This window comes from Oryza brachyantha, chromosome 3 (assembly GCF_000231095.2).
Source record: "Oryza brachyantha chromosome 3, ObraRS2, whole genome shotgun sequence".
NCBI classification, from domain to species: domain Eukaryota; kingdom Viridiplantae; phylum Streptophyta; class Magnoliopsida; order Poales; family Poaceae; genus Oryza; species Oryza brachyantha.
Window position 1 is genome coordinate 17,943,065 of NC_023165.2, and position 16,816 is coordinate 17,959,880.

Consider the following 16,816-nt stretch of genomic DNA (forward strand, 5'->3'; position numbering starts at 1 on the left):
GCTCAAAAAATGACAATATTTTTTTATTACGATGAACTAGTTGCGCTCTACAGGGTTCGCGAAACCGCGAAAACCACGACGGTTACCACGGTAACCGTGCTCTCCGCTGGGGCACGGCTTCGGTATACCGTGGTAACCGTCCGCATATTTGATCCAAATTTAAAAAATTTAAGGAAATTTGTGGAAAAAATATATGATGTAGAGATTGATTTGTAATGATGTTTGGTGAAAAAAATTAATGAAAAAACTAAATTTACGAATGAATAAAAATCCAATACCGAAAAATGGTTAGGTAAAATAAAAAAGGTATTGTTCACACTTCATAGCACCTAGTTAAGTATGTATTTGATACATGAAACACATATTTGAATGTTTGCAGCACTTAGCTGACTATGTAGTTGATACTTGATACATGAGGCATATTTTTTACTTGCGTTAGCTATTTGTGATGTAGATAGTTAGTAATATATTGTTGTAGGCTTTTTGTTAATTTCCAGTACCCAAGCTATGTAGTCACATGTTTGTAAACATGTATTAGTTTTATACGTAATATTTGATTGTAAGTATACTTGTGATGCCAAAATTTATCAAGAATTTAGAAAAAAATATGTTAAAATTTTCTTTTTTCCCCATATAATATGTCGTAAATGTCACAAATATAGCTACGTACTAGTTTTCTATTTTTCTTGTATTTTTACAGTTTTTTTCAAAATTATTTTGCACCTAATTGTCGGATTACACTAGCCGCGGTTTTTGGCCGATACGCACGGTTTTGACCCGAAACCACGCGGTAACCGCGGATTTTAAATTTAAAATTTTTAGATTCAAATTTGTCGTGGTTTTTGCGGTTTTGGCGGTATCCGTGCGGGATCCGCGGGTGCGCGGTACCACGGTTTTCACGAGTTACACGGTTTCGCGAACCCTGGCGCTCTATGTGTCAGCTGAAAGGACATAGTATATATTAATTCTCTTAGTTTTCTTTTGAAAGACTAAATCTTTAAAATGAAGAAAATCCCCACAAAAGTTGCAACATCAGTTTCAACTCTATATGGACTAGAATACTCACCATAAGTGGCTGCAAAGTGTCTTAATCAACATGTAACTTAGAAAAAATAGCTTATCGTGACATCTTGAAATTGGATCGCACCAACTACACAAGTTCATGCACCAAGACAAGTGTTTTACAAGTTTGTGCACTGGATTGCACCTACCTCACAAGTTCTTATACCACCGGCATAATTTACTGTACGTTTATTTACGAATCAATGTATATGTTCTATATATGTATGTGGATTTATTAGCATTTATATGAATATAGGGAGAAATCCTATAAATATTCAAACCATGGCAAAAATATTGATATGTGTGTATTGTTCAACTATTTTAACTAAAATACCCCATATAAATTATTAAAAATAAGTGGCTGACAGATGCATAAGAAAATAACTTATGTGAAGATAAAACATAGATAAATTATTTATAAGATATACATATGATCAATTTTATATTTTTATTGTGTGTGGCATATTATATTTGTACCGTTTAAAAAATTAGGTAAGTTGGACCACACATACTAAAATTCATGATACACTTGGATACCCCACCTTTTGGCTTCTACTTGTGTGCTTATAACCAAAAATTGAATTTTTAATTTTAAATTTGGTGTTGATTTTATTATTTTTTCACTGAACTTTATTTTTCAGCTTTGGCTTTTAGATCGCTAATAATACATATTTAAAATTTTTATTCATAAATTCTTTTCTATTTACAAATATATCATTTTCCTTCATCCAACTCTATCCTCCGATGTCCACCCATTAACGATGCTCAACTCAAGCTTGGTTATGAGCAGGTGAGCTCGAAGACACTACTGCTGAAGCTGAGCTAGAAGGCAAGTATACTTGGACCAGTTATCGGAGGAAAGTCTTTGAGTAAGGGACTGTGAGAGGCCCCTCTTTTGGGTTTGGTCTATGGGATGAGATCAAGACGGTTGAAGGACGTGTCAAATGGTTAGGATGGATGTGCGCAAGAACTAAGTCTAAGAAGAATATAGGTTTGGGCCGCGCAGAGGCATAGCATCCTGTCCCTTTCAAGGCAATGCCCTTCTTTAAGATTGCAAGGGGATATCACAATGATTGTGGAAGGAATGAGTGCGGGAAAACAACAAATGCTTCTTATGGCTTCACAAGGAGCCATTTAATGTCCCATGCTATCCTTGCTGGCGAGTAGTGCTGATCCGTCCAAGTACCGATTAGCATTCTCTTACCTCTATGGCTTCTAGGTGGTCAACACAACTCACAGGGTCAAATGTTTCCATCGTATCGCACACATACTGGGTAATGCAGAAGTTATATTGATATCGACCGATAATGATGATGACATGACAAACTGCATGGATGTGACAGGGCGTGCATGCTGAAAACCCCCTTTGGAAGATACGAACGCACACTCCTTGAATGCCCTGACAGGAGCATATAGTAGCCGCCTATGATATCAGTTTGACACCAGGCTTGAAGGCAATTAGATGCATACGTCCCTCTTCATATGGGACACATGTTGATAGCCGTCGGGTGATGAGTTGGCCAAACACCTCCTCTACTTGTTGAGTGGGTTTGGGCTTCGGTAACCCAACTCCACATCTCACCAAGATTCATTTAGTAGGTCTCCCTTCGACTTGGGTTACCTTCCAGCGACCATGGGGACACTGGCTCCTACATCACCAACATCAACTCATTTAATTTGCATATCGGAAATAAGCAGTATGTCAATCGGTTATTTTTTTTCCTGTAGCATATAAGTTGAAGATGTGAGCTGAAGTTAAGTGCTTGAAGCTAGGTTGATGGTTACATAAGCTACTAGGAGTAAGCTCATTGTTGCCACCATCCCGGTGTTGAACTTGACTCGCCCATCCGAGGTTGGCTCGAGTATGATGCCACTATATGACATCCTAAGAAGGCTTTTTGCTGCACCTGGCTGGCTGGCGAATGAGACTAGGACATGGGGTGCGCTTCGCGCTGCCCTCTCTCCGTTCATTTAGAGTTATGCAGCTAACGCACAGCTTTATGGTTGCATGGTAGAGAGGATCAAGTAAAGCAAATATGATCATAGGAACATAGTAACAGATGAAAGGAAGGAATTGCATGTTGCAGTAAATGTAGTGCGTAAAGGTTAATACAGCAGGGGTATTATGTGGTGCTACATGTTCATGGAGTTTTATGAGCAAGCAAAACAAAGAATATGTAATATAGCATTGCCTTGTTATATAGTCTGCTACTGAGAATGATCAAACATCTGGTCTTTGTGAGGGTAAGTGGATAACGTTGTGGTAGCACTGACGGTGAGCCTCCTTCTATTGAGCCATAATCGGAGTCGATCTTGCCGGGCAGCCATTCAAATCTTTTGATAATTGGCAGTCCAGGAATTTTGGTTTGATCCTATGTAAGGGCCTCTGCACTGTCTTCATTTCCATTGCTTTCATCATTGTAGTCAAATAACTTTTCGATGTGAATCAGTACGATAGATAAATCTCTGTTTGGTTTCCAATTCATACCAGTATATTATTGCTCTGTTGGTTTTCTGTCAATGTTCCATTCTATAATCTTGGGGAAAAGATCACAGTTTGTTGTCCATGTTGCCAACCTAAACACCGAAAGATCTTGGATATGGTGCTCTGCATATAGCTCTTCAATTCTACAAGTGCTGTCGAGCAACTCTATTATAGCCTCCTTGTTCCATAACTCAGGTGGCACTCTTTCTAATGCCAGTATCACCCTTTGACGCAATGGGTTGATGGTGCTGTTGAAATTCATTTTGAAATGCTGGAATTCAAGCTTTGTTCTGAATGCGAAGAATTTTTTGTCTAGTGCTTTTTAGGACTTCTTTTCTTGCTGGTCAGGATCCAGGAAGATAGCAATGTACATTTTGTGTCCATATGGAAGCAAGGCAAAATCATCAATTTGACAGTCACACAAAACCGAGCATCGCTGATACCTAGGTTGTGGTTGGATTGCCAGCTCCAAGTACTTTGATAACCACTATGTTTTGGTATATAGTGTCAGCCAACAACTGTGACGTTTCCTTTTTGTTGGAAAATTTTGCTACTACCAGTGGTCGTTTCTTTCCATAGGTCGATGGCTGTGTGATAGGCATGGTAATCTCCATGTTTTGGTTATGTTCCGTGGTGCTGTAAGAAGCATAATAAAAGATTGGTAGTGAATGTGTCTGCATTGTACATGTAAGGTAAACTGTTGTATCTCTAAATAGATTTGATTTTCCTGTGGTTTTATCTGCTATTCCATTCGGTTTGGCTACATCTACTTGATATCACAAGCGAGCAAAACATGACAGAATGCTACAAATCAGTTTGTAAGAACAGATGCAGCGCTAATGGTACCTGGTATGGATGGATTGTAGAATAGTGATAGGAACGTAGCAAGCTGCAGACAATAGCTGAGGCCAAAAGAAGAACTGAAGATGAAAAAAAGGATTGCTAGTTGAGAGAAAGGAGAGAGAGAGAGAGTGGAAAAGATCTAGCCAAGAGGGTGTATGGCTATACAGGAAGTTTATAGGGTGGCGAAGGAGCAACAAGTTGCCAGGCTGCTAGCTGTGTTGTCTTTTCATGGTCTTTTCAATAGCAGGAGGTAGGTGAGTAGATAATATTTTTACAGGTTCTTCAATGTGCAGTTGGGTTCATACGTATGTTAGTTTTAAGGACGAACGATTGATGATGTTTATCGCACAAACGTTTGGTTGGTTTTAAAGCCACACATTTATTTGAAATGGAGTTGTAAAGATTGGCTTCCAAAAACGTACGATGAACTGTGCCTAAATCATATCATACATGGACACACGATGGTATAACAATATGCAATATTAGGGATGTTAGGCATTCCTGTGATGGTAAAGCTATAGTAGTTAGTATTACCTTGTCGTACTCAGTACTATAACGAATCATGATAACGTGGAATCCTAACAACATAAATATAGACTGAGTATCACAAAGTTTGTTTGCAAAAGGAATAAGCCTAGCTAGTTGGTTTTGTATGCATCCATCTAACATAGGAACAACACTCTGTAGGGCCATCCTAAAAGTATTAGCTAGGGAATTGCTTTGTTCAGCCTAAAGAAGTCTCTGGCAGACATGTTATGCTTGATCACAACAAGCTATTGTTGGTGGCTGCTCACAGCTGGATTGTCACACCTAGAGTTTATCCCAAGCCTAAATTCGTAAAAAAAATCCGTAAATAATAATTGGCTTAATTAACTCAGGAAAAATCTCTCTAAAGAATTAATTTAATTAAATTGTGGTTCCAAATCGATTAATAAGATTTAAACTTAAATCGATTAATAAATGGGGATCAACGGGTATAAAGGTAAATGCCCAATAGATAAATAAAGTAAATATATTTGAATACAATGCATGTTTGAATGTAAAAGCGGGGGATTTTATAATCATAGGTTCAATATGATCAAAGAAGGGTGCCACTTGCCTTGCTTAGACCCACGAGGAACTTCGGTGACGACTTCGAGAACGAACGGCGCTGCGACGGGGTCAAAACCTACGACAAACAAGGCAAAACAAGAAAAACAAGCTATAAATCTACTGAAACAGAAAAAGAAACTATTTTTAATGGATTCTTGGTATTTTTCTGGATTTAATGAAACTTGAATGGACCTAAACGGAGACTAGATGAATTACTTATGAATTTTAGAAGATTATCTGTGTTTTTAAACTAAACAGAAAACCTTAATGAATTATTGCGCATTAATTGGAGGCATGACGTCAGCACCAAGGAGAGAGGGAAGCTGACAGCCGGGACCCACATGACGGTGAGAGAGAGAGGGAGAGGGGAGGCTGACTGGCTGACGAGTGGGGCCCGCTCATCAGTGGCCCAGAACAGAGGAGGACGGGGTGGCCTCGGCCGAACAGAGGGGAGAGGCGGCGCCGGCCGGGCAGGCGGCGGAGGGCGGCGACCGACGGACGGCGGCGCGGACAAGCGGGCGGCGACGGGCGGCGGTGATCCGGCGGACGGCGATGCGAGAACCGGCGGCGGCGCTGAGAGCGGCGGCGCCAAAGGAGGATGGTGGCAGCTCGGGGAGAGCGACGGCAGTGGCGCGACGAGCGCGGCGGCGCTCCGACGGTGGCGGGGTCGCGTCGGCGATAGCAAGGCGAGGGTGGCGGCTGGCGAACGGGCGACGGAGACGGCCGAAGCGCGCAAGAATGCGACGGCGGCGTCGGCTCCGGCGGCCACGGGCGGAGAGGAAAAGAGAGGGATAGAGAGGACAGCAACGGCTTACCGGCGACGAGGATGTCGGCGGCAAGTCGGCGAGGGCCGAGGACAGGTGGTGACGGTCGGCACGAGGTAGGTCGGCGGCGGCGATGGAGATCGCTCGGCCGCGCTAGCACGGTGGCACGACGGACAACGGCCAGCGACGGCAATGGCCGAGAAGAGAAAAGGAATCCGACGGGGAGAGGAGGGAGGAGCAGTGCGCGACGACGGCTTGGCGTCGTGGCGTGTGCGCGGGGAGGCAGAGGACGATGGAGGGAGGGGAAACCGTGGCGATGGCAGCCGGGGACTGGCGGCGGTGTCGGCGCGAGAAAGGGGGCGGCGCCGGGAGAAGCGGGGCGGTGGAGACGGCCAAAAGAATGAAGGCGGCGGCGCGGCCAGGGGGATTTATGGTGGCGGTCGGCGCGTGCGAGAGGTGGTTTTGACGGTTGGCGCAGGCGCGGAGGAGGCGATTGTGCGGCACGGACGGGAAAAATGACATGGCTGTTGGGCCGGCGCGAGCGGAGCGGCGGGATTGGCGGCGACCGTTGAGAGCGACGGCGCGACCGGGGAAAGTGGAGCGATGGTTGCGCGCGGGAGGAGGTGGCGTGGCGGTGGCACGGATGCGGCGCCGGGATGTGTGGGCGGCGGTTGGCGGCGCCCGGGAAAGCGGAAAGTGGTTGCGCCGGCGCGAGCGGGGTGCGCGCGCGGTTACGGCTGCACGACACGGTGCGGGCGAGCGGCGCGACGACAGGCTTGTGCGATGGGTCTGCGGCGCAGCGCGACGGCAGCACGGGCGCAAGGCGACGACGTGCGGGCGGCGGCGAAGGCAGGGGCGTGTCAGCGAGGCGATGCAGACGCGGGCGCGACGCGCGGGTGCAGGCGCCGGTTGGAGGTGGAAGATGGGGCTGACTGGTGGGGACCACCTGTCAGCGTCCCGGGAGGAGAGGGGAGGCGGCCTAGACTCCAGGGCGCTTGTGGGCCTCGGCCACAGGCCGGCCCAGCAAGGGGAGAGAGAAATGGGCAGGCCAGCGGGGAAGAGGAGAAGAGGAGGCGGGCCGAAGGGGAGTGGGCCGAGGGAGGAGAAGGAAAAGGGGTGGGACGAAGGAGGCGATGGAGACTTCGTGCGCGGGTTGGGCCATGGCTTGGAAAATTGCAGACAGTACACGCATTCACACGACAGAACCAAATCTTGCACGAATTAGAGATTCGTACCACAAATTAGATCCGATACGTGAAACCGTGAACTGTTAGCGGAACAACGGCAGGAGTTAACGACCCGTTAAATTGAGATTTAACGACTCGCTAAACTAGAATTAGACGACTTTAACGTTAAACTAATCTACGCTTAGGAAATTGAATTCCGCACCGTAGATCAATCTCATGCTAGCTAATAGATTGGAAAACCTAAGCAATTACACGGTAGATTAACGATAGATTGATTTGCATGAATAAAACGTATGCAAACCTGAGGTTTGGTGGAGAGATCAGCGACAGATTGCGGTTGTTCCTCGCTGTTAGGCTAGAAAACCTGAACAATTAAACGGTAGATTAATTTAGATTGATTCGCAAGAATAAAATATATGCGAACCTGAAATTTGGTGGAGAGAGACCAGCCGGCGACGTGCTGCGAACAAGGATGCAGCAGGGCTGCTAGCGGCTTGCTGCGCAGCTGCTGGACAGGAGGTGGCAGGAGGTGCACGAGAGAGGGAGACGGGGAAAAAAGGCAAGGGTGTAGGGGGTATTTATAGGGGGAAGCTAGAGATAAATCTTGTTATCCATCCCCTATTAATAAGGAATAGATAATGTTTCAAGGGGATAAGATTTAGAATTCTAATTAATTGGAATTGATTTTTTTGGTGGAGACAGAGATGGGGCTGCATGGCTTGGGGGGAGGAGGAGAGGATCGTACAACAGAGAGGGGAAGAGGAGGTGCGACCAGGAGAGAAAAAAAAAGGAAAAGAGAAAAAGAAAAAGGAAAAGGGAAAAAAGGGAGAAGGGAAAAAGAAAAAGAAAAAGGAAGGAGGAAAAAAAAGAAATTGCCTCCCAATTTTGCCGATTTTTATTAAGTTGATTAGAGCAAATTTAATTGACTGCAATTCAAATATAAATCCTGTTAATCATTTAAAACGCTTTCGGGACATTTTAGAACATCCGAAAAGCTTCCAATTAAATTAAATTAATTTATTACACTGAGTTTTCTCCTGAACTTTAATTAACAAATTATTTTTAATGCATTATTTAATTAATTCTTGGCTTGGGTAAAACTCAGGGCGTGACAGACTGTGGGTGCACGGTTTTGATAGTCGCACCCATGGCAACTAAGGACCGGTTCATGGAAAACCCTGGAAGTAATTAAGTGCAAACCACATGCCGAATGGGTAAGGTGGGATTTGAAGCATGGCTTCGAACTATTTGAAGTAACAAGGCAAGGGTAGGCATGATGGAGTTTGGACGAACAATCGTGGTGTAACGAAAGCCTCTGCTGCTTTCGGATCTACCAAGGCACAAGAGGGGACTGCCCGACTTGGTGTAAAGGAGGGTGTGAAACCTGAAGCGCGGTGCAATTAAATATGAGGGTTATGTGACGGGTCCTATCACGGTCTCCTTTCCGGTATGCCATGGTGGTATGTCGACGCACGTTCAATTGTAGTGGAGTCATGTCTTGTGGGTACAATAGTACACCTCTGATCAAAGTATAATATATTCGAATAGCCGTGCCCACGGTTACGGGCGAACTCCCAGCTTCACTGTGATTAGTGAACCTCTAATGACTTGGGTAAACTGGTTTTCACTTGGGACTACTGCAACGTGGTGTAACGTTGAGTCCTGGTTGGGCCTGTCACAACGTGGTGTATAACGTTGGACAGTGTTGTGGTATTTTACAACTGTTATTTACTTTTTTTTTAATTTATTTAATTGCCTTTGTTCAATTTAATCTCTGATTGTTTATTTAAGTGCTGCCTTATTGCAACTAACCCTAGCCTGCCCTTGATGATCCTTATGCATCATTTATTACTCTCTTTTCCCGTGCTACTAGTTGAGTATGGTGGTTTGTACTCAGTCTTGCCCAATTTCTCCCTCGAGAGCTAGAAGTTGAATTCGATGGAGGAGACTCTCAGGAGTGAGATGGTCTACCGTCGAAGCTTTGCCTGTGGACTGGAGCCGTACCCGCTAGAGCTAGTCTACCCTTTCTTTCCGCTGCATTTTCGTTAGAATGAGTGTTATTTTAGTTGTTTCTAAGAACGATGGTTATGTAATCAACATTGTCTTTTTTTACCCTAGCTGGTCCTGGACAGGGATTTTAATACACAATTAAGTTCAGAAATTCGTGTGAGGAATTTCTGGGCGTGACAAGTTGGTATCAGAGCCTCCTTTGACCGTAGGATCAGCCCAATGGAAACCCTAAGAACGCTCTGCTTTTCATGTTTGTGCATTGTTTGCGAAAGCTAGAGTGTTTTAAAAATGGGTTGGTGCGTTTCAAAAGCGTGAGTCATTTGAAAAGACAAAACCTATTTGGTTGAAAAGCGTGAGTAAATTGATTTATGGGTAGAACTTTATTTACTTTGTTTCTTTTGTGATTTATTTATCTTGAAAAAAAATTGTGCATGCATTGATTCTAAATCCTTGTTGTTCTTTAGATGGCCAACCACCCCTTGTTCCACCGTGGAAATGGAATTGCTGGATTCGTGGCAGAGTTGGAAAAAGTGTCCTTCAGAGCAGGATACCCTTATGAGCTAGAGTACACCACAATCCACCCTCTCGAAGGCGAGTTTCCCCACCGCGTCAGACTGGAGCTACACGGAATACCCGGTTAGCTTCCTAACATGGAAGCAGAAGGAGCCGGAGGCTCGCATGAGCATGCCTGCCAAGAAGCCGCCTACAGTCTGATGACAACGCTTTAGGGCCAGGCACGACCTGACGTTCCGTCACTCGGCTTACCGCTATCTTCGGTAGGATGTGCACGGAGCGAGCAAGACCCTACCTTCGGTAGGATGTGCACGGTGCTGCAAGGCCTCGACCAGATACATCACGACCTTCATGAAGCGTCCAAGGCCCTGAACAACGCCAAGCTCACTCAGATCGTCCGTCTACAGGATGAGATCGATCGCCTAAAGAAGGAAAACGCCAGGCTCAAGGGACTCCCGGAGCCCGGTGGTGCAAGGCTTCGTGTCACAGCAAGGAAGCAAACTCGCGGGCCACCAAGAATTCAGTCTTACCCTGGTGCCCCGGATGAACCAAGACCACTGATGCAGATGATACCAACCTCCCCAACCCCAGTACCCGAGGAAGTTGTCTCCCCCTTCAACATTGCAAGGAACCGCAATGGCACCATCTCAGTCTCTAGCAGCAGCGAGTCCGCCTCTAGTGAAGATGAAGACGGTCTCCCGAACAACTCTAGGAGCCGATCCAAAGACGAGGAAGAAGATCCGTCCCCTGCCGTCGATCGTCGCTCTCCCTCCGCGCACTAGTCGTCACCTTTAGCTTCGTTCTTAGTCGTTGTGTGCTAGTTTTGGTGTGTTAGGTTTGCTTCGCTTGGGGCTAGTGGTGAACCATAGCAGTAGTGGGGTTATGGTTGTACCGCCAGGAGTTGTGTGGTTTTTAAGCGTGTTTCTTAAGCAAGACAATTACAGTTCATTAATTAAATAAAGCTCCGGTTTGCTTAGCCGTTTCTTTTTCTCCTTTCTCTTCCTGTTCCCTCCCGCCCCTGCAAATGGTGAACACTCGCAACAACAACCGCGACACCGATCAGTCCAGCACCGGAGGACCTCTCCCACCCCCTCCACCAGAGAACCCATCACTCGCTCAGATCCTCGCTAGCCAGACACAGATGCTCACCCTCATGATGCAGCAGATGCAACAACAGCAACAGCAGCACCAGCAAGTGCTACAACAGCTCTTGAACCAGCACCAGAACAACCAACAGCAGCATGGACCACCCCTAGTGCAGTCCAAATTGTCAGAGTTTCTCCGTGTTCGTCCCCCAACCTTCTCAAGAACCACCAACCTCATGGAGGCGAATGATTGGCTCCATGCTATTGGGAAGAAGCTCAATTTACTGCAGTGCACTGACTAGGAGAAAGTCTCCTTTGCTACACATCAGTTGATGGGTCCCGCCTCTGCTTGGTGGGATAACTTTCTGGTTACCCGCACCGCTACCACAGAGGTGACATGGGCGGAGTTCTGCCTTAAATTCCGCAAAGCTCATATTCCTGACGGAATAGTCACGCAGAAGAAGCGTGAGTTCCGCGCTTTGCAACAAGGTACCAAGACGGTGACCGAGTATCTCCATGAGTTTAATCGCCTAGCGTGATATGGCCCCGAGGATGTTCGCACTGATGTCGAAAGGCAAGAGAAGTTCCTCGGAGGGTTGGACGATGAGTTGAAGAAGCAATTGCTTTCGGGCGATTATGCTGACTTCGAGAGGCTGGTCGACAAGGCCATCCGTCAAGAGGACCAGCACCTCCAGATGGATAAGAAAAGGAAAACCTTCTAGTTCAGGTCTAACCAGCCACATCCACAGAAGCCCCGGTTCCACACCGGCCCTCATCCTCAGAATCAGCAGCACGGGCAATTTACCTTCATTGTCCGCCAACACCGTCCCTTCAACCCCAATAACTTCAACAACAACAGTGGTTCGACTCAACGTGCTCCATCACAACGTACGCTCCCTGCACCAGCTCCCCGACAACAAAATGCACCTCCACCAATAGCTCAGCCTTCCCTAGCTAGGAAGGATACAAGTTCTAAGCCTGGGGTGTGCTACAACTGTGGCGACCCAGGTCACTTTGCCCACAAGTGCCCGAAGCCGAAGCGCAGCGGGCAAAGGTTCGTGCAAGCTCGCGTGAACCATGCCACCGCAGAAGAAGCACAGGCTGCGCCCAAAGTAATACTGGGTACGTTTCCTGTCAACTTCGTACCTGCTACAATACCTTTTGATTCTGGTGCTACACACTCTTTTATTTCAAGAAAGTTTGTGGGAATGCTTGGGTTAAGAAGGGAAGAGTTAAGAAACCCGATGCGTGTTAGTACTCTAGGGCATAGTGTGATTTCGGACCTTTATAGCCCTAATGTACCCATAGAAATCCAAGGGACATCCTTTGTATCCAATCTCATCCTTCTCGAATCCAAAGACCTAGATGTCATTTTGGAAATGGACTGGCTTACCAAGCATCAAGGAGTGATTGATTGTGCCAAGCGTACAGTCACCTTGACCTGTGAAGATGGTGAAGTGGTGACTTATCAGGCGCCGGAGTCAGCGATAATCGAAACCAGTCTGAATCAGATGGAAGCAGAAGAGCAATCTTCAGAAGCAGCCAAAAACCCGAAGAAGTTGAAAGACATACTAGTGGTTTGTGAGTATCCGGAGGTGTTTCTAGATGATCTCACAACGATGCCGCCAGAAAGAGAGATCGAGTTCCGTATTGACTTGGTACCGGGAACTGCACCGATCTAAAAGAGATCATACAGGATGGCAGCCAATGAGATGGCGGAAGTAAAGAAGCAAGTGGATGAACAGCTTTAGAAAGGTTACATCCGACCGAGTACCTCGCCTTGGAGTGCCCCGGTTATTTTTGTTGAGAAGAAGGACAAAACCAAGAGAATATGTGTGGACTATCGTGCTTTGAACGATGTCACCACCAAGAATAAGTATCCCCTGCCAAGGATCGACGATCTATTTGACCAGTTGAAGGGAGCCAAAGTCTTCTCCAAGATCGATTTCAGATCAGGGTATCATCAGTTAAGAATTCGAGAAGAAGATATTCCCAAGACGAAATTCACTACACGCTATGGCTTGTATGAATGTATAGTAATGTCGTTTGGACTTACTAATGCTCCGGCATTTTTCATGAACCTCATGAATAAAGTGTTCATGGAATACCTAGATAAGTTTGTGGTTGTCTTCACTGATGACATTCTTATCTACTCCAAGACAGAAGAAGAGCACGAGCAACATTTGCGAATCATGCTAGAAAAGCTAAGAGAGCACCAGTTGTATGCCAAGTTCAGCAAGTGTGATTTCTGGATTCGTGAAGTGAAGTTTCTAGGTCACGTGATCAATGCTCAAGGAGTAGCAGTAGACCCCAGCAATGTGGAGTCAGTAACAAAGTGGACTCCGCCTAAGACGGTCTCCCAGATCAGGAGTTTCTTAGGACTTGCGGGTTATTACCGCCGGTTCATTGAGAATTTCTCGAAGATAGCCAAGCCAATGACATCAGTTGTTAAAAAAGGAAGAGAAGTTCAGATGGTCCCTTGAGTGCGACAAGAGTTTTGAAGAGCTCAAGCAAAGATTGGTGTCAGCATCCATGTTGATTTTGCCGGATCAAACGAAAGACTTCCAAGTTTACTGTGATGCCTCCAGATCAGGGCTTGGATGTGTGCTGATGCAAGAAGGAAAGGTGGTTGCTTATGCCTCTCGTCAGTGGAGACTGCATGAGGGTAACTACCCGACTCATGATTTGGAATTAGCCGCCGTAGTGCATGCCCTGAAAATATGACGACACTACCTAATTGGTAACAAGTGTGAAGTGTATACGGACCATAAGAGTTTAAAGTATATCTTTACCATAAGGTGGTTGGAATTGATCAAGAATTATGATTTAAGTATCCATTATCACCCGGGTAAAGCAAATGTAGTTGCAGACGCTTTAAGCCGAAAGAGTTACTGCAATGCTGCGGTATCAACGGAAGTTTGTGAGTAATTACAGCAGGAGTTTGAACGACTAAATTTGGGTTTAGTTGAAGAAGGTTTCGTGGCAGCCCTAGAAGCGCAGCCCACATTGGTGGATCAAGTTCACCAATCCCAAGCAAATGACCCGGAGATAGCTGAACTAAAGAAAAATATGCGAGTTGGTAAAGCTCGAGATTTTTCAGAAGATGAACATGGGACAATCTGGATGGAAAACATGTTGTGTGTACCGGATAACAAGGAGCTAAAGGAGTTGATACTTCAAGAAGCTCATCAAACCCAGTATTCTATTCACCCCGGGAGTACAAAGATGTATCAAGACCACAAAGAAAAGTTTTGGTGGGGTAGCATGAAGAGAGAAATTGCAGAGTATGTCGCCTTGTGCGATGTCTGCCAACGAGTCAAAGCAGAATACCAAAGGCCAGCAGGACTGTTATAGCCTCTTCAGATTCCAGAATGGAAGTGGGAAGAAATCGGGATGGATTTCATCACCGGTTTACCAAGGACCGCTGCCGATCATGACTCGATTTGGGTAATCGTGGATCGATTGACGAAGGTCGCCCATTTTATACCAGTTCACACCACCTATTCAGGGAAGAGACTAGCCAAGATTTACTTGGCTAGGATCATGTGTCTACATGGAGTGCCTAAAAAGATTGTTTCTAACCGAGGAAGTCAGTTTACTTCAAAATTTTGGCAGAAGCTGCAGGAAGAATTGGGAACCCGACTGAATTTCAGTACAGCTTATCATCCGCAGACAGATGGTCAGACGGAAAGGGTAAATCAAATTCTTGAAGACATGCTCAGAGCTTGTGCCCTCGATTTTGGTGGAACATGGGATAAGAATTTGCCGTATGCAGAGTTCTCCTACAACAACAGTTATCAAGCCAGTCTGCAGATGGCACCTTTTGAAGCTTTGTATGGTCGAAAGTGTCGTACACCCCTCTTTTGGGATCAAACAGGAGAGCGTCAAGTTTTTGGAACTGAGGTTTTGAGTCAGGCGAAAGAAAAAGTCAGAATAATCCGTGAAAGGTTGAAAACAGCTCAAACCAGGCAAAAGAGTTATGCAGATAACCGCCGAAGGGACTTGGCCTTCGAAGCAGGAGACTACGTGTACCTCCACGTCACACCTTTGCGAGGAGTACACTGGTTTTAGACCAAGGGAAAGTTGGCACCACGGTTCGTGGGACCATACCGAATAGTGGAACGCAGGGGAGAAGTTGCGTATCAGTTAGAACTCCCTGCTAACATGGCTGGAATGCATGACGTGTTCCATGTGTCACAGCCCAAAAAGTGTCTACGTGTTCCTGAGGAACAAACCAACTTCGAGCACATCGATCTGCAGGAAGATCTGGCCTACGTGGAGAAGCCAGAACGGATTCTAGAAACCAGTGAAAGGAAGACACGGAACCATGTGATCAAATTCTGCAGAGTTCAGTAGAGTCACCACTCAGAGGAAGAAGTGACATGGGTAAGGAAAGATGAGCTCAAGGCCGCCCATCCGCACCTCTTCGCCAGTACCTCCGAATCTCGGGGTCGAGATTCCGTTTAAGGGGGTAGGTTTGTCATACCCGGAGTTTATCCCAAGCCTAAATTCATAAAAGAAATCCGTAAATAATAATTGGCTTAATTAACTCAGGAAAAATCTCTCTAAAGAATTAATTTAATTAAATCGTGGTTCCAAATCGATTAACAAGATTTAAACTTAAATTGAAGAAGTATAAAATTTTGCCAAACAAAATTAATTTAAAAAACTCGGCAAAAGTGGGGCTTCTCTTTTTTCCTCCTTTTTCTTTCTTTTTCCCTTCCTTCCCAAATTGGGCCGAAGTCCAATTTCCCCCTTTCTCTTTTTTCTCTTTCCCCTCTTCCTTCCCGAGCCGGCCTAGCCGAGCCGGCCCATCCCTCCGCCCTCCCGACCGACCCAGCCGAGCCGGCCTCCCTTTCCCTCCACGCGCGTGCCCTCCTCTCTCCCTCTGGGCCGCTTGGCCTAGCTCACCGCGCCCGCGCCGCGCAAGTCTGCGCCGCCTCCCTGCCGCGTCCGAGCCGAGCTCCACGCGCCGCCGCTGCAACCGCCACCGCAACGGCTGCCGCCGAGACCGCGTCGTGACCGACACGGTCTCCAACGGCCGTCCCCGCCCTAACCGCGCCACCTTCCCCGATAAATCCCGCGCCGCGCCGCCGCCACCCTTTTCCCTCACCCGTGCGCCGCCGCTTCCTCGCCCTCTTCGCCGTCGCGTCCGACTTCGTCGTCCGCGCGCCACCGTCTGCCCTCGGATCGTCGCCGCCTCCGCTCCGTACGCCATCGGCCGTCCCACCTCCTCGCCGACTCACCGCCGTCCTCGCTTCGCCGGTGAACGACCCCACTCCCCTCTCCCTCCTCGTCCTTCCCCTTCGGTCGTCGTCGCCGGCCCGCGCGCCGTCGCCGCGCTCGTGCGCCGCAGGTCGCTGCATCCGTGCCGGCCGAGCACCGTCTCCACCGCCACGCGGTCGCATTGCCGTCGCTGCCGACACCCGTCGCTGCCTCCCGCCGTCGTGTGTCGTCGCTCGCCGCGCCGCCGCGGTACGCCGTGGCCGTCGCCACCAGCCGTGCACCGTCGTCGGTCGTCGCCGCGCCGTTGCGCCGTCACCATGCGCCGCCGCTGTCGCCGCTCGCCGGTCGCCGCCGTCGGCCGAGCGTCCTCCTCCCCGCTCCCTTGCTTTCTCTCCCTGACCGACGGGCCCCACCCGTCGGCCTCACCCTCTCTCCCTTGCCCCGTGGCCCACCTGGCAGCCGCTAGCCGGCCGACCCCTCCTCCTCTCTCCTCCCCTCGGGCCTGCGTGTCAGCCCCTCCTCCCCCCTCTCCCTCACCGACAAGTGGAC